The sequence below is a fragment of the Pseudophryne corroboree genome, chromosome 11 (assembly GCF_028390025.1).
Source record: "Pseudophryne corroboree isolate aPseCor3 chromosome 11, aPseCor3.hap2, whole genome shotgun sequence".
In the NCBI taxonomy this organism is placed as follows: domain Eukaryota; kingdom Metazoa; phylum Chordata; class Amphibia; order Anura; family Myobatrachidae; genus Pseudophryne; species Pseudophryne corroboree.
Window position 1 is genome coordinate 23,030,960 of NC_086454.1, and position 26,828 is coordinate 23,057,787.

A 26,828-nucleotide genomic window follows, 5' to 3' on the forward strand; every position below is an offset into this window, starting at 1 on the left:
GCCCATATGGGAATGTGAAGATGGGCGTTCTTGATGTCTAAAGACACCATGAACTCCCCCGCCTCCAGTCCAACGATAACTGATCGCAGGGATTCCATCTTGAACTTGAACACTCGTAAAAACGGATTGAGAAATTTCAAGTTCAGGATGGGTCTGACCAAACCGTCCGACTTCGGAACCACGAACAGGCTGGAGTAAAACCCCTGTCGTAGTTGGTGATTTGGTACTGGTAGGATAACACCTGTTGACAGTAGTCTTTGGATCGCCTCCTGTAGAACCCGTCTTTTGTCTACAGAAACTGGCAAACCCGTGGTAAAAAAACGTGGGGGAGGTAGAAATTGGAAATCGATTTTGTAGCCTTGCGTGATGACATCCTGAACCCAGGCGTCTAAGCAATTTTTCTTCCAAATGTCCCCAGAATTTCTTAGTCGGGCTCCCACCTTGGGATCCCCCAGGTGGGAGAGAAGCCCGTCATGCAGTGGGCTTAGTTGTAGACTTGGCTTCCTGGTTTGTAGGAGATGCCGCGATAGCACAACCTCGTCCTCTATTGCCTCTGGAGCTTGTAGCTCCACCTCTAGTTCTTCCTCTGAATTTAGAAGGAACCTGAAAGGAACGAAAAGACAGACCTGAGTATGTTTTGCGGGAGTGGCTGATGGAAGGAACGTAGATTTTCCTCCAGTTGCCTTGGATATTAGTTTGTCCAATTCAGAACCAAACAAAAATTCACCCGTAAAAGGTATGGCTTCAACAGCTTTCTTGGACTCCGCATCTGCTTGCCATTGTCGGAGCCAGAGTGCTCTGCGAGCAGAAAACGCCAATGCTGAAATTTTAGAGGCTACTGTACCTGTGTCTCTAGATGCATCTCCCAAGTAAATGGCAGACTCTCGGATATGTTCTGCTAACATAACCAGATCTTCCGTTGATACCCCTGACTGTAACCCTGAAGCCAACTGCTCAGCCCAGGCTTCTACAGCTTTATTAACCCAAGAACCTACCAGCATAGGAGGGATTAGTACTCCTGCTGTTGTATAAATTGCCTTCAAGGTGGACTCCAGGCGACGGTCTGCAGATTCCTTTAAAGCCGTTGCCAATTCCACCGGGAGGATAGTCTTCTTGGAGAGTCGGGAAAGCGAGGGATCCACCAACGGAGGAGTCTCCAACTTCACTCTATTATCTGCTGGAAAAGGATAAGAAGCCAGAAAACTGTGAGCAACCTGAAATTTTTTATCAGGGTGTTTCCATGCTAATGCAAGGTGATCGTCTAGATGCGGAAACTGGGAATGTAATAGCTGACCTTTGTTTCTTATTGAAGGAAAAAAGGCTGAGCTGTACCCGAATCTGAGACAGTAATTTGTGGGACCTGGCGGACCGCTAAAATGAGCGCTTCAAGGCCCTCAGAAACTATTTCTGAATCATCAATAGGGTTGTCAAGTTCCGAATCCTGACCTACCTCCCCTTCCTCTATCGTAGGCATGTGCTCCGATTCTGACTTGTCGGACTGTAACACCGCAGGTAAAAAAATCTCTTTTTGGAAACCGTAGTGTTAGTTGCAGGGGGAAGGTTTTAATGGACGCATGGCCTTGGGAAGTCCTTCTTCTGACTTAGCTAAGGCCTGTGCCCACGCTGGTTCAGTTATATCTGGACTGTTCTGAAGGACCAGGATCAAAAATAGGAGCCTGTTCACATGCATCACAAACTAAAGATATCTCTGACTGTCCCTGTGTAAACTTATTATTACACTTCTTGCAAGTAAAAACCTTCTGGGAAGCTTTAGACGAGGTGCCTTTTTTCCTGCCATGCTGTATAGTCACAATATATAGGAGAGAAAGGAAAAGTCTAGAAGGAAGGCTAGACGTGGAGGAAAGTCACATTTGCCTGAATCAGCGCTGTGATATATACTGTATGTATACACTGCGCAAGCACAGATACACTGGGTCAGAGCCGGCCTTAGCTATAGGCAGGCTAGGCATTTGCCTAGGGCATCCAAGCATGTCTAGGGGCATCCAAGCATGTCCCTGCAGTATCTCATGCTGGGAGGGACAGTCCGCAAACTAACTGTTACTTTCCAAATGTATTCAATCAGTACTTGTATACACTGCTGTTTACATTTGTTAAAAAAAATGCACACTGTGCCTTAAACTTCCTCTGACATGCTTGAATGCCCCTGACTTGTGAGACCTCAGACAGACCGCAGAAGCCAAGTAAATGCAATTCCTGGACCTGTGACATTTTCACTGACTATATAAGGTTATTACTGGATGGCTTCTATAACACATGTGTATTTTGGAAGACTGCTTCACAGAAACCTGACATCACCTATACTGCTTGTGCACATAGGGGAGGGGGACCCTGTTATCCTGTGTTCCTTATCCCTGTGCAATTCCCAGGTGTCTGCAGGGACATAACATGGGCAATGTTCTCCCCACACTTTATTTCCTAGTCAGTCCATGCCGTAAAATTCCCCTGCCACCCAGCACTGTAACGTGGTCAGTAAGTTGCGTTGTGCTTTTCTATATGAAACATCAGTGCAGCATGACTTTCGGACACATCAGACTGGAGGGGAGAGCATATCACTCCCACAGTATAAAGTAAAGGGCATGCAGTAACAGACACCAGCAAACACACTGAATAGTGAAGAGAATGGACAGTTTCTACATGTTTGATACTGGTCTTTTTGTATAACCAGCAAGTGTGGCAGTATCTGTGGCAGTATATGTGTATTATGGGCATTACTAATGTGGGGCATATGTGTAAGGTGCATTACTGTGTGGCATTATGTGTATTATGGGCATTACTAATGTGGGGCATATGTGTAAGATTCCTTTACTGTGTGGAATTATATGTATTATGGTCATTACTGTGTGGCATTGTGCAGAGTTGAACTGGCACACAGGGGCACAGGGTAACCCCCCGGTGGGCCCCACTACCTGAGCATTGCAGGTACAGATGCAGAACTAGTGGCGGTGCTTGGGGGCACCAGACAAAATTTTGCCTAGGGCATCAAATTGGCTAGGGCCGGCTCTGCACTGGGTATCATTCCGAGTTGATTGCTGCGCTGCGAACAAATGCAGCTAGCAATCAGGCTAAAAAAACGGCTGTTCTGCGCATGCGGCGCAATGCGTACGCGCGACGTATGGGCACAACGAACGATCTAGTTTTGCACAGGGTTTAGCGATGCATTTCAGTCGCGCTGCTTTCGCAGAGTGATTGACAGGAAGAGGCCGTCTCTGGGTGGCAACTGACCGTTTTCAGAGAGTGTGCAGAAAAACGCACGCGTGCCAGGAAAAACGCAGGTGTGGCTGGGCAAACGCTGGGCGTGTTTGTGACGTCAAAACAGGAACTGAACAGTCTGAAGTGATCGCAAGCGCTGAGTAGGTTTTGAGCTTCTCAGAAATGACACAAATTTTTTTTAGTAGTCGCTCAGCGATACAACCGTTCGCACTTCTGCTAAGCTAAAATACACTCCCAGTGGGAGGCGGCATAGCATTTGCACAGCTTCTAAAAACTGCTAGCGAGCGAACAACTCAGAATGACCCCCACTGTCTGGTAATAGGTTAGTGTCTAAGCACCAAACCCCTCTACAACCTCCGCTCCCCACACTCGCGCCTCCAGGACCTCTGGGCCGCGCTGTATCTGGCCTCTGTCCGCTGCACGTGGAGACGCCAGAAAGAGCAGCGTGAGCCCCACTGACAGGAAGTCCTGTGGCCGCGATGAAAGCCGGGACTCCCCGCACTAAGCTAAGCTCCGCCCCCTCGCGCCATGGCGCCTAATTTAAAAATGCCCATGTACAGTGGGAGCTCATTGGGCAGTATTAGAGCCTTTGCCTCTATCGCTATGTGACCGCCAGCACCCAGAGCCGGGCATAGGCAAACTAGGCAATTGCCTAGGGCATTTGATATGCCTAGGGGCATCAGCAGCTTCTGCTGATTAAAATGATATGCAGCATGCCTATATTCTGTGTGTAGCATTTCATATGCAGATACAGCCACAGTCTCGCACAGTATATAGGCATGCTACATATCATTTTAATCAGCAGAAGCTGCTTGTGCATCCTAGCGACATAGCATTGCAAATAAGATGCGTTTTCATAAAAAAAGGTGTGCCCGACTTTAGCATTGAGACAAGATTTATGAGGACACATCTGTATCCAAGCAGAGGCAGAGGTCACAGTGTTAGTGGCAGTGTGAGTGCTGTGTGCATGTGAGTTGGTTGGTTGTGCAGTAGTGTTCAGAATATGTGTAAGGAGCATTATGTGTGTCATGTGAAAATGCATTAATAATGTGCAACATATGTGTAAGGGGCACTATGTGTGTCATTATGTGTATAAGGGCATTAAGAATGTGCAGCATATCTGTAACAGGGCACTACTGTATGTGTTTCATTATGTTTATAGGGGCACTAATAATGTGCAGCAAATGTGTAGGAGCACTATGTGTCATTATGTGTATAAGGGCATTAATGTGCGGCATATGTGTACTATAAAGGACATTATGTGTATAAGGGCATTAATGTGCGGCATATGTGTACTATAAAGGACATTATGTGTAAAAGGGCATTAATAAAGGTTGTCATAATGTGTAAGGCGCATTATGTTTATAAGGACAGTGTGGAATGTTTATAAATGCATTACTAATGTGTGGCATTATGTGTATAAGGTGCTCTACTATGTGGTGTTGTGTATAGAAAGGGCACTACTGTGTCATCTAATGTGAATAAAGAGCAATAGGGTGTGGTGTAATGTGAATAAGGAGCAATTCAGTGTGATGTAATGTGAATAAGGGGCTCTCCTGTGAGGAGTAACGTTTATAAGGTAAAGTGATACTACTGTGGGATGTAATATGAATTATAGACACTATCGCATGATCAAATGCGAATAAAGTTGCAGTACTGTGTGGCGTAATTGGAATTGGGGTTATTGTATGGCCATGCCCCTTGCCAGCAAACACACCCCTTTTTGCGCTGTGCGCCAAATGTGCGAACTGTTCCTATTTAAAATATAGGGGGTACAAACACCAAAATAAGGACTGCTATGGGTGAGGGGTGATGGTGCTGGGAAAGAGGTGCAAGGTCAGAGGCGGAATCGGCAGTGGTGCTAGGGGGCACCAGCCAAAATCTTGCCTAGGGCATCATATTTGTTAGGGCCGGCTCTGCCAGCACCTGAGATCCTCCTGTATCCTTAGTGATGCACAGTAGGAGGCAGTGATACATACACACTAAATCTAACTGCCTGTTACTGTTAGGATATACATTGTGCCTGATGTACCCGGCACTGTGCTAGTTAGAATTCTGGGTTATACTCACAGACACTGCCATGCTGACCGGTTCTCGGCACATTAGCTGGAGTAGCAATACCCCCAGGGACAGAGGTCTCTGTAGCCTGGGACCCTGGCTCCAGTTAATGCAGTTGTGACAGGGTCCCACCAGTAGCTCCCTCGGTGCAGACAGGCAGGGGCAGTAAGCTATATCAATTTGTATCAAAATGTATTGCAACGCTTTGAAACGCATGTGAAACGCGTTAGGCTCCACCAACCTTTTGCTACTCTCTACACACCTGGGACTCAGCAGCACTTTGGGATCCTTCTTCCATCTACATCCAGTGCATCTGGAAAGCTACAATTGTCTGAGGATGCTTGGGTTCCCCCCGTCCGCAAGGAGTCAGATTGATTGCCCCCCAATACCCAATATTTGTGTACATGTGCATTATACTACCGAGTACCTCTGACCTCTGCTTACTACAGAGCCCATTGCAGGGCAGAGGGCAATTATAGAGCACACTATATATTGAGGCAACACTGCACTGTGGGATTAATTTACCTATACGGATCCCATATCTACTGCATTTTACACACAGGCTTATATTGACTGCCTGAAAACGTGTCATGCGGAAAACTTTTATACCCCAGGTGTGTATTTTTATTCATAATTCTACCATATGCATGTTATTTATTATACAGCTGGCTGTCATTGACTCCCTTCACTTTGAAGCGTTGCGATACATTTTGATACAAATTGAAACTAAATGAAACAATTCAATGATTGTGTCAACATTGCTACACTATTTATTTACAGTTTCTTATATAGCGCAGCGTATTCCGCTGCGTTTTACAACTGGAAACAGCAGTGATAAGACAAACTGGGTAATAACAGACAGCCATAGAGGTAGGAGGGCCCTGTTCGCAAGCTTACAATCTATAGGGAGCATTTTTCACATTTTGTTGAGTGAAGTATATGCAGTTTATCTATATTTGTTTTTATTTTAATAAATGTGTTATATACATTATTGCGCTCCATAGTCGATTAGTAATTTCCCCAAGCGCGATTAGTTTACTTTTTTCATCACACAAAAACCACAGGATGAATTTGGATGGTGTTTTCACTGTTTCCCACATTAGGTCGATGCCTATTGGTCCACTGTGAGTAGGTCGACACAGGAAATGTCAACACTTCCATTAGGTCGACATGAACAAGGTCAACATGGAAAAATGTCGACCGTTTAAAAAAAAAAAGTGTCATTTTCTTCGACTGGAAACCCCAATTGGTGCACCGTGTACCCTCGCATGGCGAGCGAACTATGGGTAAGGTGCCTCGCTCCGCTACTGCTGCGCTTGGCACAGGTTACAGTTCCCAATTGTAGTCCACATGGGTCGTAAAGTATGAAAAAGTAAAAAAAATGAAAAACAAATTGTGAAAAACTTATGTCGACCTTTTTTCCTGTTGACCTCGTTCGCGTCGACCTAATGGCCATGTCGACCTATTTCTGGTGTCAACCTAGTCACTGTCGACCTAAGGTGTGTCGACCTAAATGATGTTGACCCAGAGTCCGGATAGCGTATAATAGACAGTGTTTCGTTAGACAGTCAATAGATGGACACCACGTGTTAGACAGTTAAAAGGTCGACGTGGTCAAAAGGTCAACCTAAAAAAGGTAGACACCATTTGTTTTTCGCATTTTTGGGGTTTGTGTGGATACTGTAGTTTGGTCTGGGACCCCTATTTGTACAAAGGCGTCCGCTCACCACGCTTCAGGCTCGCTATGCTCACCATAAGGTTTATAACCAACTCTATGCCGACATGGATACAGAAGGTATGAAAAAGTCCAAAAACATGTAAAATTGTAAAAAAAAAAAAAACCTGTGTCGACCTGTTCATGTTGACCATTTTCATGTCAACCTTTGGACCCTGTCGACCTTTTGTACTGTCTACAGGCGTAGATCCAGGACCAGCTGCTTCTTCCATAGGCAGCTTTACGTGGCTTGCTCACGAGTTAATAGCCCCAAGTATCTTTTTGTGTTAATCCCTGAAGGAAAAACTGGAAATATTGTTTACAAAGACATTTCGTGAGCAATGTGTACAATATAAATATACATGACAATATTAAATGGCACTACTGTCTTAGTAAAATGAGTTCCACTGAGCAATAACAGACATCCACGAGCAAAGCCGCAGACAAATGCTAGTTTATATTATTTCTGTGCAGTGTAAATACTGTCTACTTTCTGTGCAGATGTTAAACAGCTTTATTTTTACACTGCAATTTAGATTTCAGTTTGATCACGCCTCACCCAAATGTAACTTCTCTGCACTTGTTACATCTACCCCACCTGCAGTGCTGCATTGTTTTGCCCAGCTCTATAGCGCCCACCTCCAGGATCAGCGCCTGTAAGTGACACATCCATCCTGGGGAAAGTGTCCCAGATATGATGGTATGAACGTACCTTGGCCTTGTAGGGGTTAATAAGCAGCCCACGGGAATTATTACATTGTATGTGGGGGCAGTGCAATACCGTGTGGCAATTTGTCTGTGTACTACCGCTAAACCGGTTTATTATTTCATATCCTGCTTAATACCCCACAAATGATCTTCCTGGTTTGGCGGGAGGCAGTAAACGCGGAGGCGGCTTTGTTAGCGCTAATGAATCCGCTCTGGGATAATGATGGAAGCCAGTCAGTCTAGGTGGAGGTTAATATGTTCCTACATTAGTATCTCATGCAGAAAGCTTAACTCCGACTGTGGCAAATGAGAGATGAAATGGTTTTCTCTGACGGTGCTCTCAATCTGGGGTGATTAGCGACGGGTAGTGCAGAAGCAGAACATTTAGTACATTAGGACAACTGCACAATTATCCCTACTGATAGACTTGTTGAGAATTCAGCGGCATATTAAGGTTTACCTATTACCTACAGTATATGCAGTTTACTGGCTGAACCAGTATATACAGTATTAATTTAATATTGCTCACCTCAAATGTTATCATCCTACTTGATCTGATTGTAAGATGTATTTCGGAGGACTACATTATGCAACATCCAGAATGTGGCACCAGAAAAAGCAAAACTACAGTATATGACAAGGATCCAATTGATATCTGATAAGTGTCAGTCATTTTGGAAAATCTAGGCGCCCACGTATGCCCCATTGGTGAAAACCTCCCATGTGGCTTTGACTCCGAATGCGGGCCCCTTCTCAGGTCTGGCCCCACAGCAGTTTGCACCCTTTGGTAGCTATGTCCTAGCGCTGACAGGCCATATCTGACAGTGATCCAGCGGCAGGAGGAGACGCCCTAAATTTATCTGCGGAAAAGGATTAAAACTAATATAGCAGCATTTTTCTGTACAGTCAGTACAGACGTCTCTCCAGGGGCACTGACAGGGAGATGCTCTGATAATAAGACCCCTTGTCTCACAGAAGAGAGCGCGCACTGGTTCTGTACCCGATATCGGACTGTAAAGGGACAGCTTGAGGCAGCTATCTCAGGCAAAAATTGTTTATATATATATATATATATATATATATATATATATATATATATATATATATATATATATATATCCATCCAGTGAATACCGGCACTCACAAACATGAAAGCAGCTTCCTCCGGTGCATGTCCATATCAAAGGTAGACTTCCAGCAATGACAGCACTCGGAGATTGTTTCAGCAATAAAAAGTGTATTAAAGAAATTGACGTTTCGGAGCTACAAGCTCCGTCCTCAGAATACACACTATATATATATATATATATATATATATATATATATATATATATATATATATATACTATGGATGTATGTGTTCCAGCATAACTCTGGAATGCCGGGAGCAATTTACACCAAACTTGGTACACATATGACATACACTCTGGAAAAAAATACTGTGGGGTTAAGACACACCTAGCACCCCTAGGGGTGGGAAGAAGGGGGTGACATGTAAAAATCCATAGTTTTTGGGGTCTGGAGATGAATAATGACACTCCCGTTGCCGTTTACGTCCAAGTTCAGCCCCCATCAGCCTGGGGGGGGGGGGAGAGAAGGGGTGAAAAATAAAATGTCCAAAATGGCCGACATTAGTGTCAAACTATGCTGGCGCTCTAAGCATCAAACTGACAAGTATATAACCCGGAGGCCCATTACACAGTGACCCTTGGGGGAACAGCTCCCGCATAGACTACACCCGGCTTGGGTGATGACACAATGACGGCAGTCGGCAGTGTGTGCGAGGCCTGGGGGTGGGGGATGGGGTAGCCTTGCTGCTGCTTCCACTCTTACCCACGTCAACAGACCTCACACAGATCCACACGGTCCAGGCACGGTCCAGGCTCTCCACGTTTAACATCCTCCCTCAGCTCCTCCCTCTACGCCAACTGATCTGCAGCAGTGCGATGCGGCTCCGTCCCCGGCTACACAGCGGCAGCGATGATAAATCGCATCAGGGTCGCTGCTCCCTGTGACCACCCCCCGGCCGGCATAGCCACGGCTGCTATAACTACCTCTGTCACTGTACAGGCCTCTGACACCGGGGGGGCATGGCAGCACCACTCCTGGGTAACGCAGATGTCTCCCACGCCGGTGTACCCGGCGCTGGCTGCTGTGCCTGGTTTGGGGAGGGGGTGATCCCAGGATATTCCCAGCAGCGGGCGTCCCCTCCATCGCCGGGTGCTGCTGCCTTGCTGGGGGATGGGTGCTCTTAGTTTACCAGCAAGTCCTTCAAAATGAAAGCTATACGCACGGAAATACTTGAAATTCCTTAGCGAAGCACCGGGTACTCAGCTTATATTAATCGGCTTTCCGATCAACTTGCTTAGTTAAATATTAAAAACATTTTTTTTAGAAAATGATTTAAAAAAAGAAAAAAACTAATTACTTTAATACCATAGGGTGCCATTTATCATCAAGTGATAAAACTCGACATGAATGATATCATTTGCTGCATATGAAAAATGGTGCTCCAGCCAATCAGCTCCCAACTGTCAGTTTTCAAACACATGACAATTAGGAGCTGATTTGACTGGAGCACCATTTATTATGTGAAGCGAGTTATATACGAGTTTTATCACTCATTGGTAAATGAGCCCCTTAATTTGTTTAAAAAATATTTCAGTAACCTCATAAAGCTCTTTTTAAATTATTATATCACCACCATCTTGAGATGGATATAACAGGACAGACATGGCGGCGACACAAGCGGTGGCGTGACTTTCCAAAGGCATAGGGAGCTGTCGCCACAGGAAGGAGAATCATACCACCAGAGGGGTAATCATTGGCAATAACGGAATTATGGGTGGCGGTAACCAGGGTCGGACAGGCCCACAAGGGAACAGGGGAAACCACCGGTGGGCCCCACTGTCTGTGGGCCCATCTCCCCCTGTAGGGATTAGGTTCCAGGCTCTATCCTAGTGCACTTTAATTATGCATTATACATATCTTACCTTATACTGCACAGGACTATGGGCCCAGCCCATGCACTCTCTTATGGTTAGGTGGGCCTCTGTGGTGGTTGGCCACACCTCCACTATTGCCTGGCCACATCCTTAAGCATGGGCCCCTACCACTGTATTTCCCCGGTGGGCCCTTCTTGCCCCAGTCCGACACTGGCGGTAACCCTTTCCTCCAGGAGGACTTTACTAAGAAAATTGTATAGACCAGCATTGTAATAGAGCCTATTCACATAAGTGAGGGACTGCGGGGTCTGACACTTTTCCTATTTTATTCATCAGAACAACCACGTGGTGAAATCCAGACTGCGCAATCTTCCCGCGCCAGACGCGAGTACAAGGGAAATGAGACCAACTAAAAGGTAATGATCATGATTGGTTACACCCCATTATACTTTGGCCACAGAGTGTTACGTTGATTTAAGGCGGCAGTGATTGCGGGTCGTGCGTGACTGCTCCAAGTGGTGTTTTGTTTTGCTGGCTGGTTTCACGCTGCGTGATTTTATCACCAGTCATTGTACACAGATTAATCCCATGAAAACATACCATTAGACATGAGGTCCTGCAGTGAGTATAATGGGATACATAAATGAGATACATTGATGTACAGTATGTATGTATGTATGTACTGTATGTATGTAATATATATAATATGAAACTGGGACACTAAGCTCAACTAGATTCTATCTGGCACAAGACATTAATTGTTTGTGGAATGTAATTCTATAATATGCGCTGTGTATATTATTATATATATATATATATATATATATATATATATATATATATATATATATATATATACAAAATAGAGAATTCAGCACTCACCATAGCAAGCTCACTTGTCCTCACAACATCAATAAATAAATAAATGATGGGGGTTTAGTTGGTGGATTGGCCAATGCACGGAAGCCTGCATACCGATTTTCAAGGTACCCCACCTTCATGCAGGTCCTACACTATCACAAAGCCTAAAGAATTAAAACCTGGCAACTGTATCACATATAATATAACTGCAAATATGCCCACTAGGTTTAATGTATGCCTGCCACATGTCTAGTGGCTTTTAAAGGCATACTAGTCACCTGACACAGCCGATAAATTACTAAGGAGCAGCTGACACAGGTTTAGAACAATTAAGATTACACAGGGGTGCATGAAAAGGCCTGTGACCATGGTTAATAAGAGTTAACCAAAGATTAACCCCAAAATATACAAACAAATATAGAAAACCACAGCACTCGCCACCCCAGAAGCGGGGTGCAGTGTCTGCACTCTCCACTCATAGGGTGGGGTGCATGCAGCCCATGGCCACCTACCCAAATACATACAAAATAGAGAATTCAGCACTCACCATAGCAAGCTCACTTGTCCTCACAACATCAATAAATAAATAAATGATGGGGGTTTAGTTGGTGGATTGGCCAATGCACGGAAGCCTGCATACCGATTTTCAAGGTACCCCACCTTCATGCAGGTCCTACACTATCACAAAGCCTAAAGAATTAAAACCTGGCAACTGTATCACATATAATATAACTGCAAATATGCCCACTAGGTTTAATGTATGCCTGCCACATGTCTAGTGGCTTTTAAAGGCATACTAGTCACCTGACACAGCCGATAAATTACTAAGGAGCAGCTGACACAGGTTTAGAACAATTAAGATTACACAGGGGTGCATGAAAAGGCCTGTGACCATGGTTAATAAGAGTTAACCAAAGATTAACCCCAAAATATACAAACAAATATAGAAAACCACAGCACTCGCCACCCCAGAAGCGGGGTGCAGTGTCTGCACTCTCCACTCATAGGGTGGGGTGCATGCAGCCCATGGCCACCTACCCAAATACATACAAAATAGAGAATTCAGCACTCACCATAGCAAGCTCACTTGTCCTCACAACATCAATAAATAAATAAATAAATGATGGGGGTTTAGTTGGTGGATTGGCCAATGCACGGAAGCCTGCATACCGATTTTCAAGGTACCCCACCTTCATGCAGGTCCTACACTATCACAAAGCCTAAAGAATTAAAACCTGGCAACTGTATCACATATAATATAACTGCAAATATGCCCACTAGGTTTAATGTATGCCTGCCACATGTCTAGTGGCTTTTAAAGGCATACTAGTCACCTGACACAGCCGATAAATTACTAAGGAGCAGCTGACACAGGTTTAGAACAATTAAGATTACACAGGGGTGCATGAAAAGGCCTGTGACCATGGTTAATAAGAGTTAACCAAAGATTAACCCCAAAATATACAAACAAATATAGAAAACCACAGCACTCGCCACCCCAGAAGCGGGGTGCAGTGTCTGCACTCTCCACTCATAGGGTGGGGTGCATGCAGCCCATGGCCACCTACCCAAATACATACAAAATAGAGAATTCAGCACTCACCATAGCAAGCTCACTTGTCCTCACAACATCAATAAATAAATAAATAAATGATGGGGGTTTAGTTGGTGGATTGGCCAATGCACGGAAGCCTGCATACCGATTTTCAAGGTACCCCACCTTCATGCAGGTCCTACACTATCACAAAGCCTAAAGAATTAAAACCTGGCAACTGTATCACATATAATATAACTGCAAATATGCCCACTAGGTTTAATGTATGCCTGCCACATGTCTAGTGGCTTTTAAAGGCATACTAGTCACCTGACACAGCCGATAAATTACTAAGGAGCAGCTGACACAGGTTTAGAACAATTAAGATTACACAGGGGTGCATGAAAAGGCCTGTGACCATGGTTAATAAGAGTTAACCAAAGATTAACCCCAAAATATACAAACAAATATAGAAAACCACAGCACTCGCCACCCCAGAAGCGGGGTGCAGTGTCTGCACTCTCCACTCATAGGGTGGGGTGCATGCAGCCCATGGCCACCTACCCAAATACATACAAAATAGAGAATTCAGCACTCACCATAGCAAGCTCACTTGTCCTCACAACATCAATAAATAAATAAATGATGGGGGTTTAGTTGGTGGATTGGCCAATGCACGGAAGCCTGCATACCGATTTTCAAGGTACCCCACCTTCATGCAGGTCCTACACTATCACAAAGCCTAAAGAATTAAAACCTGGCAACTGTATCACATATAATATAACTGCAAATATGCCCACTAGGTTTAATGTATGCCTGCCACATGTCTAGTGGCTTTTAAAGGCATACTAGTCACCTGACACAGCCGATAAATTACTAAGGAGCAGCTGACACAGGTTTAGAACAATTAAGATTACACAGGGGTGCATGAAAAGGCCTGTGACCATGGTTAATAAGAGTTAACCAAAGATTAACCCCAAAATATACAAACAAATATAGAAAACCACAGCACTCGCCACCCCAGAAGCGGGGTGCAGTGTCTGCACTCTCCACTCATAGGGTGGGGTGCATGCAGCCCATGGCCACCTACCCAAATACATACAAAATAGAGAATTCAGCACTCACCATAGCAAGCTCACTTGTCCTCACAACATCAATAAATAAATAAATGATGGGGGTTTAGTTGGTGGATTGGCCAATGCACGGAAGCCTGCATACCGATTTTCAAGGTACCCCACCTTCATGCAGGTCCTACACTATCACAAAGCCTAAAGAATTAAAACCTGGCAACTGTATCACATATAATATAACTGCAAATATGCCCACTAGGTTTAATGTATGCCTGCCACATGTCTAGTGGCTTTTAAAGGCATACTAGTCACCTGACACAGCCGATAAATTACTAAGGAGCAGCTGACACAGGTTTAGAACAATTAAGATTACACAGGGGTGCATGAAAAGGCCTGTGACCATGGTTAATAAGAGTTAACCAAAGATTAACCCCAAAATATACAAACAAATATAGAAAACCACAGCACTCGCCACCCCAGAAGCGGGGTGCAGTGTCTGCACTCTCCACTCATAGGGTGGGGTGCATGCAGCCCATGGCCACCTACCCAAATACATACAAAATAGAGAATTCAGCACTCACCATAGCAAGCTCACTTGTCCTCACAACATCAATAAATAAATAAATGATGGGGGTTTAGTTGGTGGATTGGCCAATGCACGGAAGCCTGCATACCGATTTTCAAGGTACCCCACCTTCATGCAGGTCCTACACTATCACAAAGCCTAAAGAATTAAAACCTGGCAACTGTATCACATATAATATAACTGCAAATATGCCCACTAGGTTTAATGTATGCCTGCCACATGTCTAGTGGCTTTTAAAGGCATACTAGTCACCTGACACAGCCGATAAATTACTAAGGAGCAGCTGACACAGGTTTAGAACAATTAAGATTACACAGGGGTGCATGAAAAGGCCTGTGACCATGGTTAATAAGAGTTAACCAAAGATTAACCCCAAAATATACAAACAAATATAGAAAACCACAGCACTCGCCACCCCAGAAGCGGGGTGCAGTGTCTGCACTCTCCACTCATAGGGTGGGGTGCATGCAGCCCATGGCCACCTACCCAAATACATACAAAATAGAGAATTCAGCACTCACCATAGCAAGCTCACTTGTCCTCACAACATCAATAAATAAATAAATGATGGGGGTTTAGTTGGTGGATTGGCCAATGCACGGAAGCCTGCATACCGATTTTCAAGGTACCCCACCTTCATGCAGGTCCTACACTATCACAAAGCCTAAAGAATTAAAACCTGGCAACTGTATCACATATAATATAACTGCAAATATGCCCACTAGGTTTAATGTATGCCTGCCACATGTCTAGTGGCTTTTAAAGGCATACTAGTCACCTGACACAGCCGATAAATTACTAAGGAGCAGCTGACACAGGTTTAGAACAATTAAGATTACACAGGGGTGCATGAAAAGGCCTGTGACCATGGTTAATAAGAGTTAACCAAAGATTAACCCCAAAATATACAAACAAATATAGAAAACCACAGCACTCGCCACCCCAGAAGCGGGGTGCAGTGTCTGCACTCTCCACTCATAGGGTGGGGTGCATGCAGCCCATGGCCACCTACCCAAATACATACAAAATAGAGAATTCAGCACTCACCATAGCAAGCTCACTTGTCCTCACAACATCAATAAATAAATAAATGATGGGGGTTTAGTTGGTGGATTGGCCAATGCACGGAAGCCTGCATACCGATTTTCAAGGTACCCCACCTTCATGCAGGTCCTACACTATCACAAAGCCTAAAGAATTAAAACCTGGCAACTGTATCACATATAATATAACTGCAAATATGCCCACTAGGTTTAATGTATGCCTGCCACATGTCTAGTGGCTTTTAAAGGCATACTAGTCACCTGACACAGCCGATAAATTACTAAGGAGCAGCTGACACAGGTTTAGAACAATTAAGATTACACAGGGGTGCATGAAAAGGCCTGTGACCATGGTTAATAAGAGTTAACCAAAGATTAACCCCAAAATATACAAACAAATATAGAAAACCACAGCACTCGCCACCCCAGAAGCGGGGTGCAGTGTCTGCACTCTCCACTCATAGGGTGGGGTGCATGCAGCCCATGGCCACCTACCCAAATACATACAAAATAGAGAATTCAGCACTCACCATAGCAAGCTCACTTGTCCTCACAACATCAATAAATAAATAAATGATGGGGGTTTAGTTGGTGGATTGGCCAATGCACGGAAGCCTGCATACCGATTTTCAAGGTACCCCACCTTCATGCAGGTCCTACACTATCACAAAGCCTAAAGAATTAAAACCTGGCAACTGTATCACATATAATATAACTGCAAATATGCCCACTAGGTTTAATGTATGCCTGCCACATGTCTAGTGGCTTTTAAAGGCATACTAGTCACCTGACACAGCCGATAAATTACTAAGGAGCAGCTGACACAGGTTTAGAACAATTAAGATTACACAGGGGTGCATGAAAAGGCCTGTGACCATGGTTAATAAGAGTTAACCAAAGATTAACCCCAAAATATACAAACAAATATAGAAAACCACAGCACTCGCCACCCCAGAAGCGGGGTGCAGTGTCTGCACTCTCCACTCATAGGGTGGGGTGCATGCAGCCCATGGCCACCTACCCAAATACATACAAAATAGAGAATTCAGCACTCACCATAGCAAGCTCACTTGTCCTCACAACATCAATAAATAAATAAATGATGGGGGTTTAGTTGGTGGATTGGCCAATGCACGGAAGCCTGCATACCGATTTTCAAGGTACCCCACCTTCATGCAGGTCCTACACTATCACAAAGCCTAAAGAATTAAAACCTGGCAACTGTATCACATATAATATAACTGCAAATATGCCCACTAGGTTTAATGTATGCCTGCCACATGTCTAGTGGCTTTTAAAGGCATACTAGTCACCTGACACAGCCGATAAATTACTAAGGAGCAGCTGACACAGGTTTAGAACAATTAAGATTACACAGGGGTGCATGAAAAGGCCTGTGACCATGGTTAATAAGAGTTAACCAAAGATTAACCCCAAAATATACAAACAAATATAGAAAACCACAGCACTCGCCACCCCAGAAGCGGGGTGCAGTGTCTGCACTCTCCACTCATAGGGTGGGGTGCATGCAGCCCATGGCCACCTACCCAAATACATACAAAATAGAGAATTCAGCACTCACCATAGCAAGCTCACTTGTCCTCACAACATCAATAAATAAATAAATGATGGGGGTTTAGTTGGTGGATTGGCCAATGCACGGAAGCCTGCATACCGATTTTCAAGGTACCCCACCTTCATGCAGGTCCTACACTATCACAAAGCCTAAAGAATTAAAACCTGGCAACTGTATCACATATAATATAACTGCAAATATGCCCACTAGGTTTAATGTATGCCTGCCACATGTCTAGTGGCTTTTAAAGGCATACTAGTCACCTGACACAGCCGATAAATTACTAAGGAGCAGCTGACACAGGTTTAGAACAATTAAGATTACACAGGGGTGCATGAAAAGGCCTGTGACCATGGTTAATAAGAGTTAACCAAAGATTAACCCCAAAATATACAAACAAATATAGAAAACCACAGCACTCGCCACCCCAGAAGCGGGGTGCAGTGTCTGCACTCTCCACTCATAGGGTGGGGTGCATGCAGCCCATGGCCACCTACCCAAATACATACAAAATAGAGAATTCAGCACTCACCATAGCAAGCTCACTTGTCCTCACAACATCAATAAATAAATAAATGATGGGGGTTTAGTTGGTGGATTGGCCAATGCACGGAAGCCTGCATACCGATTTTCAAGGTACCCCACCTTCATGCAGGTCCTACACTATCACAAAGCCTAAAGAATTAAAACCTGGCAACTGTATCACATATAATATAACTGCAAATATGCCCACTAGGTTTAATGTATGCCTGCCACATGTCTAGTGGCTTTTAAAGGCATACTAGTCACCTGACACAGCCGATAAATTACTAAGGAGCAGCTGACACAGGTTTAGAACAATTAAGATTACACAGGGGTGCATGAAAAGGCCTGTGACCATGGTTAATAAGAGTTAACCAAAGATTAACCCCAAAATATACAAACAAATATAGAAAACCACAGCACTCGCCACCCCAGAAGCGGGGTGCAGTGTCTGCACTCTCCACTCATAGGGTGGGGTGCATGCAGCCCATGGCCACCTACCCAAATACATACAAAATAGAGAATTCAGCACTCACCATAGCAAGCTCACTTGTCCTCACAACATCAATAAATAAATAAATGATGGGGGTTTAGTTGGTGGATTGGCCAATGCACGGAAGCCTGCATACCGATTTTCAAGGTACCCCACCTTCATGCAGGTCCTACACTATCACAAAGCCTAAAGAATTAAAACCTGGCAACTGTATCACATATAATATAACTGCAAATATGCCCACTAGGTTTAATGTATGCCTGCCACATGTCTAGTGGCTTTTAAAGGCATACTAGTCACCTGACACAGCCGATAAATTACTAAGGAGCAGCTGACACAGGTTTAGAACAATTAAGATTACACAGGGGTGCATGAAAAGGCCTGTGACCATGGTTAATAAGAGTTAACCAAAGATTAACCCCAAAATATACAAACAAATATAGAAAACCACAGCACTCGCCACCCCAGAAGCGGGGTGCAGTGTCTGCACTCTCCACTCATAGGGTGGGGTGCATGCAGCCCATGGCCACCTACCCAAATACATACAAAATAGAGAATTCAGCACTCACCATAGCAAGCTCACTTGTCCTCACAACATCAATAAATAAATAAATGATGGGGGTTTAGTTGGTGGATTGGCCAATGCACGGAAGCCTGCATACCGATTTTCAAGGTACCCCACCTTCATGCAGGTCCTACACTATCACAAAGCCTAAAGAATTAAAACCTGGCAACTGTATCACATATAATATAACTGCAAATATGCCCACTAGGTTTAATGTATGCCTGCCACATGTCTAGTGGCTTTTAAAGGCATACTAGTCACCTGACACAGCCGATAAATTACTAAGGAGCAGCTGACACAGGTTTAGAACAATTAAGATTACACAGGGGTGCATGAAAAGGCCTGTGACCATGGTTAATAAGAGTTAACCAAAGATTAACCCCAAAATATACAAACAAATATAGAAAACCACAGCACTCGCCACCCCAGAAGCGGGGTGCAGTGTCTGCACTCTCCACTCATAGGGTGGGGTGCATGCAGCCCATGGCCACCTACCCAAATACATACAAAATAGAGAATTCAGCACTCACCATAGCAAGCTCACTTGTCCTCACAACATCAATAAATAAATAAATGATGGGGGTTTAGTTGGTGGATTGGCCAATGCACGGAAGCCTGCATACCGATTTTCAAGGTACCCCACCTTCATGCAGGTCCTACACTATCACAAAGCCTAAAGAATTAAAACCTGGCAACTGTATCACATATAATATAACTGCAAATATGCCCACTAGGTTTAATGTATGCCTGCCACATGTCTAGTGGCTTTTAAAGGCATACTAGTCACCTGACACAGCCGATAAATTACTAAGGAGCAGCTGACACAGGTTTAGAACAATTAAGATTACACAGGGGTGCATGAAAAGGCCTGTGACCATGGTTAATAAGAGTTAACCAAAGATTAACCCCAAAATATACAAACAAATATAGAAAACCACAGCACTCGCCACCCCAGAAGCGGGGTGCAGTGTCTGCACTCTCCACTCATAGGGTGGGGTGCATGCAGCCCATGGCCACCTACCCAAATACATACAAAATAGAGAATTCAGCACTCACCATAGCAAGCTCACTTGTCCTCACAACATCAATAAATAAATAAATGATGGGGGTTTAGTTGGTGGATTGGCCAATGCACGGAAGCCTGCATACCGATTTTCAAGGTACCCCACCTTCATGCAGGTCCTACACTATCACAAAGCCTAAAGAATTAAAACCTGGCAACTGTATCACATATAATATAACTGCAAATATGCCCACTAGGTTTAATGTATGCCTGCCACATGTCTAGTGGCTTTTAAAGGCATACTAGTCACCTGACACAGCCGATAAATTACTAAGGAGCAGCTGACACAGGTTTAGAACAATTAAGATTACACAGGGGTGCATGAAAAGGCCTGTGACCATGGTTAATAAGAGTTAACCAAAGATTAACCCCAAAATATACAAACAAATATAGAAAACCACAGCACTCGCCACCCCAGAAGCGGGGTGCAGTGTCTGCACTCTCCACTCATAGGGTGGGGTGCATGCAGCCCATGGCCACCTACCCAAATACATACAAAATAGAGAATTCAGCACTCACCATAGCAAGCTCACTTGTCCTCACAACATCAATAAATAAATAAATGATGGGGGTTTAGTTGGTGGATTGGCCAATGCACGGAAGCCTGCATACCGATTTTCAAGGTACCCCACCTTCATGCAGGTCCTACACTATCACAAAGCCTAAAGAATTAAAACCTGGCAACTGTATCACATATAATATAACTGCAAATATGCCCACTAGGTTTAATGTATGCCTGCCACATGTCTAGTGGCTTTTAAAGGCATACTAGTCACCTGACACAGCCGATAAATTACTAAGGAGCAGCTGACACAGGTTTAGAACAATTAAGATTACACAGGGGTGCATGAAAAGGCCTGTGACCATGGTTAATAAGAGTTAACCAAAGATTAACCCCAAAATATACAAACAAATATAGAAAACCACAGCACTCGCCACCCCAGAAGCGGGGTGCAGTGTCTGCACTCTCCACTCATAGGGTGGGGTGCATGCAGCCCATGGCCACCTACCCAAATACATACAAAATAGAGAATTCAGCACTCACCATAGCAAGCTCACTTGTCCTCACAACATCAATAAATAAATAAATGATGGGGGTTTAGTTGGTGGATTGGCCAATGCACGGAAGCCTGCAAACCTAGTGGGCATATTTGCAGTTATATTATATGTGATACAGTTGCCAGGTTTTAATTCTTTAGGCTTTGTGATAGTGTAGGACCTGCATGAAGGTGGGGTACCTTGAAAATCGGTATGCAGGCTTCCGTGCATTGGCCAATCCACCAACTAAACCCCCATCATTTATTTATTTATTGATGTTGTGAGGACAAGTGAGCTTGCTATGGTGAGTGCTGAATTCTCTATTTTGTATGTATTTGGGTAGGTGGCCATGGGCTGCATGCACCCCACCCTATGAGTGGAGAGTGCAGACACTGCACCCCGCTTCTGGGGTGGCGAGTGCTGTGGTTTTCTATATTTGTTTGTATATTTTGGGGTTAATCTTTGGTTAACTCTTATTAACCATGGTCACAGGCCTTTTCATGCACCCCTGTGTAATCTTAATTGTTCTAAACCTGTGTCAGCTGCTCCTTAGTAATTTATCGGCTGTGTCAGGTGACTAGTATGCCTTTAAAAGCCACTAGACATGTGGCAGGCATACATTAAACCTAGTGGGCATATTTGCAGTTATATTATATGTGATACAGTTGCCAGGTTTTAATTCTTTAGGCTTTGTGATAGTGTAGGACCTGCATGAAGGTGGGGTACCTTGAAAATCGGTATGCAGGCTTCCGTGCATTGGCCAATCCACCAACTAAACCCCCATCATTTATTTATTTATTGATGTTGTGAGGACAAGTGAGCTTGCTATGGTGAGTGCTGAATTCTCTATTTTGTATGTATTTGGGTAGGTGGCCATGGGCTGCATGCACCCCACCCTATGAGTGGAGAGTGCAGACACTGCACCCCGCTTCTGGGGTGGCGAGTGCTGTGGTTTTCTATATTTGTTTGTATATTTTGGGGTTAATCTTTGGTTAACTCTTATTAACCATGGTCACAGGCCTTTTCATGCACCCCTGTGTAATCTTAATTGTTCTAAACCTGTGTCAGCTGCTCCTTAGTAATTTATCGGCTGTGTCAGGTGACTAGTATGCCTTTAAAAGCCACTAGACATGTGGCAGGCATACATTAAACCTAGTGGGCATATTTGCAGTTATATTATATGTGATACAGTTGCCAGGTTTTAATTCTTTAGGCTTTGTGATAGTGTAGGACCTGCATGAAGGTGGGGTACCTTGAAAATCGGTATGCAGGCTTCCGTGCATTGGCCAATCCACCAACTAAACCCCCATCATTTATTTATTTATTGATGTTGTGAGGACAAGTGAGCTTGCTATGGTGAGTGCTGAATTCTCTATTTTGTATGTATTTGGGTAGGTGGCCATGGGCTGCATGCACCCCACCCTATGAGTGGAGAGTGCAGACACTGCACCCCGCTTCTGGGGTGGCGAGTGCTGTGGTTTTCTATATTTGTTTGTATATTTTGGGGTTAATCTTTGGTTAACTCTTATTAACCATGGTCACAGGCCTTTTCATGCACCCCTGTGTAATCTTAATTGTTCTAAACCTGTGTCAGCTGCTCCTTAGTAATTTATCGGCTGTGTCAGGTGACTAGTATGCCTTTAAAAGCCACTAGACATGTGGCAGGCATACATTAAACCTAGTGGGCATATTTGCAGTTATATTATATGTGATACAGTTGCCAGGTTTTAATTCTTTAGGCTTTGTGATAGTGTAGGACCTGCATGAAGGTGGGGTACCTTGAAAATCGGTATGCAGGCTTCCGTGCATTGGCCAATCCACCAACTAAACCCCCATCATTTATTTATTTATTGATGTTGTGAGGACAAGTGAGCTTGCTATGGTGAGTGCTGAATTCTCTATTTTGTATGTATTTGGGTAGGTGGCCATGGGCTGCATGCACCCCACCCTATGAGTGGAGAGTGCAGACACTGCACCCCGCTTCTGGGGTGGCGAGTGCTGTGGTTTTCTATATTTGTTTGTATATTTTGGGGTTAATCTTTGGTTAACTCTTATTAACCATGGTCACAGGCCTTTTCATGCACCCCTGTGTAATCTTAATTGTTCTAAACCTGTGTCAGCTGCTCCTTAGTAATTTATCGGCTGTGTCAGGTGACTAGTATGCCTTTAAAAGCCACTAGACATGTGGCAGGCATACATTAAACCTAGTGGGCATATTTGCAGTTATATTATATGTGATACAGTTGCCAGGTTTTAATTCTTTAGGCTTTGTGATAGTGTAGGACCTGCATGAAGGTGGGGTACCTTGAAAATCGGTATGCAGGCTTCCGTGCATTGGCCAATCCACCAACTAAACCCCCATCATTTATTTATTTATTGATGTTGTGAGGACAAGTGAGCTTGCTATGGTGAGTGCTGAATTCTCTATTTTGTATGTATTTGGGTAGGTGGCCATGGGCTGCATGCACCCCACCCTATGAGTGGAGAGTGCAGACACTGCACCCCGCTTCTGGGGTGGCGAGTGCTGTGGTTTTCTATATTTGTTTGTATATTTTGGGGTTAATCTTTGGTTAACTCTTATTAACCATGGTCACAGGCCTTTTCATGCACCCCTGTGTAATCTTAATTGTTCTAAACCTGTGTCAGCTGCTCCTTAGTAATTTATCGGCTGTGTCAGGTGACTAGTATGCCTTTAAAAGCCACTAGACATGTGGCAGGCATACATTAAACCTAGTGGGCATATTTGCAGTTATATTATATGTGATACAGTTGCCAGGTTTTAATTCTTTAGGCTTTGTGATAGTGTAGGACCTGCATGAAGGTGGGGTACCTTGAAAATCGGTATGCAGGCTTCCGTGCATTGGCCAATCCACCAACTAAACCCCCATCATTTATTTATTTATTGATGTTGTGAGGACAAGTGAGCTTGCTATGGTGAGTGCTGAATTCTCTATTTTGTATGTATTTGGGTAGGTGGCCATGGGCTGCATGCACCCCACCCTATGAGTGGAGAGTGCAGACACTGCACCCCGCTTCTGGGGTGGCGAGTGCTGTGGTTTTCTATATTTGTTTGTATATTTTGGGGTTAATCTTTGGTTAACTCTTATTAACCATGGTCACAGGCCTTTTCATGCACCCCTGTGTAATCTTAATTGTTCTAAACCTGTGTCAGCTGCTCCTTAGTAATTTATCGGCTGTGTCAGGTGACTAGTATGCCTTTAAAAGCCACTAGACATGTGGCAGGCATACATTAAACCTAGTGGGCATATTTGCAGTTATATTATATGTGATACAGTTGCCAGGTTTTAATTCTTTAGGCTTTGTGATAGTGTAGGACCTGCATGAAGGTGGGGTACCTTGAAAATCGGTATGCAGGCTTCCGTGCATTGGCCAATCCACCAACTAAACCCCCATCATTTATTTATTTATTGATGTTGTGAGGACAAGTGAGCTTGCTATGGTGAGTGCTGAATTCTCTATTTTGTATGTATTTGGGTAGGTGGCCATGGGCTGCATGCACCCCACCCTATGAGTGGAGAGTGCAGACACTGCACCCCGCTTCTGGGGTGGCGAGTGCTGTGGTTTTCTATATTTGTTTGTATATTTTGGGGTTAATCTTTGGTTAACTCTTATTAACCATGGTCACAGGCCTTTTCATGCACCCCTGTGTAATCTTAATTGTTCTAAACCTGTGTCAGCTGCTCCTTAGTAATTTATCGGCTGTGTCAGGTGACTAGTATGCCTTTAAAAGCCACTAGACATGTGGCAGGCATACATTAAACCTAGTGGGCATATTTGCAGTTATATTATATGTGATACAGTTGCCAGGTTTTAATTCTTTAGGCTTTGTGATAGTGTAGGACCTGCATGAAGGTGGGGTACCTTGAAAATCGGTATGCAGGCTTCCGTGCATTGGCCAATCCACCAACTAAACCCCCATCATTTATTTATTTATTGATGTTGTGAGGACAAGTGAGCTTGCTATGGTGAGTGCTGAATTCTCTATTTTGTATGTATTTGGGTAGGTGGCCATGGGCTGCATGCACCCCACCCTATGAGTGGAGAGTGCAGACACTGCACCCCGCTTCTGGGGTGGCGAGTGCTGTGGTTTTCTATATTTGTTTGTATATTTTGGGGTTAATCTTTGGTTAACTCTTATTAACCATGGTCACAGGCCTTTTCATGCACCCCTGTGTAATCTTAATTGTTCTAAACCTGTGTCAGCTGCTCCTTAGTAATTTATCGGCTGTGTCAGGTGACTAGTATGCCTTTAAAAGCCACTAGACATGTGGCAGGCATACATTAAACCTAGTGGGCATATTTGCAGTTATATTATATGTGATACAGTTGCCAGGTTTTAATTCTTTAGGCTTTGTGATAGTGTAGGACCTGCATGAAGGTGGGGTACCTTGAAAATCGGTATGCAGGCTTCCGTGCATTGGCCAATCCACCAACTAAACCCCCATCATTTATTTATTTATTGATGTTGTGAGGACAAGTGAGCTTGCTATGGTGAGTGCTGAATTCTCTATTTTGTATGTATTTGGGTAGGTGGCCATGGGCTGCATGCACCCCACCCTATGAGTGGAGAGTGCAGACACTGCACCCCGCTTCTGGGGTGGCGAGTGCTGTGGTTTTCTATATTTGTTTGTATATTTTGGGGTTAATCTTTGGTTAACTCTTATTAACCATGGTCACAGGCCTTTTCATGCACCCCTGTGTAATCTTAATTGTTCTAAACCTGTGTCAGCTGCTCCTTAGTAATTTATCGGCTGTGTCAGGTGACTAGTATGCCTTTAAAAGCCACTAGACATGTGGCAGGCATACATTAAACCTAGTGGGCATATTTGCAGTTATATTATATGTGATACAGTTGCCAGGTTTTAATTCTTTAGGCTTTGTGATAGTGTAGGACCTGCATGAAGGTGGGGTACCTTGAAAATCGGTATGCAGGCTTCCGTGCATTGGCCAATCCACCAACTAAACCCCCATCATTTATTTATTTATTGATGTTGTGAGGACAAGTGAGCTTGCTATGGTGAGTGCTGAATTCTCTATTTTGTATGTATTTGGGTAGGTGGCCATGGGCTGCATGCACCCCACCCTATGAGTGGAGAGTGCAGACACTGCACCCCGCTTCTGGGGTGGCGAGTGCTGTGGTTTTCTATATTTGTTTGTATATTTTGGGGTTAATCTTTGGTTAACTCTTATTAACCATGGTCACAGGCCTTTTCATGCACCCCTGTGTAATCTTAATTGTTCTAAACCTGTGTCAGCTGCTCCTTAGTAATTTATCGGCTGTGTCAGGTGACTAGTATGCCTTTAAAAGCCACTAGACATGTGGCAGGCATACATTAAACCTAGTGGGCATATTTGCAGTTATATTATATGTGATACAGTTGCCAGGTTTTAATTCTTTAGGCTTTGTGATAGTGTAGGACCTGCATGAAGGTGGGGTACCTTGAAAATCGGTATGCAGGCTTCCGTGCATTGGCCAATCCACCAACTAAACCCCCATCATTTATTTATTTATTGATGTTGTGAGGACAAGTGAGCTTGCTATGGTGAGTGCTGAATTCTCTATTTTGTATGTATTTGGGTAGGTGGCCATGGGCTGCATGCACCCCACCCTATGAGTGGAGAGTGCAGACACTGCACCCCGCTTCTGGGGTGGCGAGTGCTGTGGTTTTCTATATTTGTTTGTATATATATATATATATATATATATATATATATATATATATATATATATATATATATATATATATATATATATATATATATATGTGAAAACAGGATTCCATTTTTTATAATGGCAACT

General features: G+C 44.0%; 1 long non-coding RNA gene across 2 annotated transcripts in view; it reads left to right on the forward strand.

Moving 5' to 3' along the window:
* The window catches only part of LOC134970359 (uncharacterized), a 193,176-nt gene that overhangs the window by 26,913 nt on the left and 139,435 nt on the right, over positions 1-26,828 (forward strand). For both annotated transcript variants that reach the window (XR_010189765.1, XR_010189766.1), the window contains exon 2: positions 10,993-11,072. This is a non-coding gene — a long non-coding RNA (uncharacterized LOC134970359). The remainder of the gene's footprint in view (positions 1-10,992; positions 11,073-26,828) is intronic.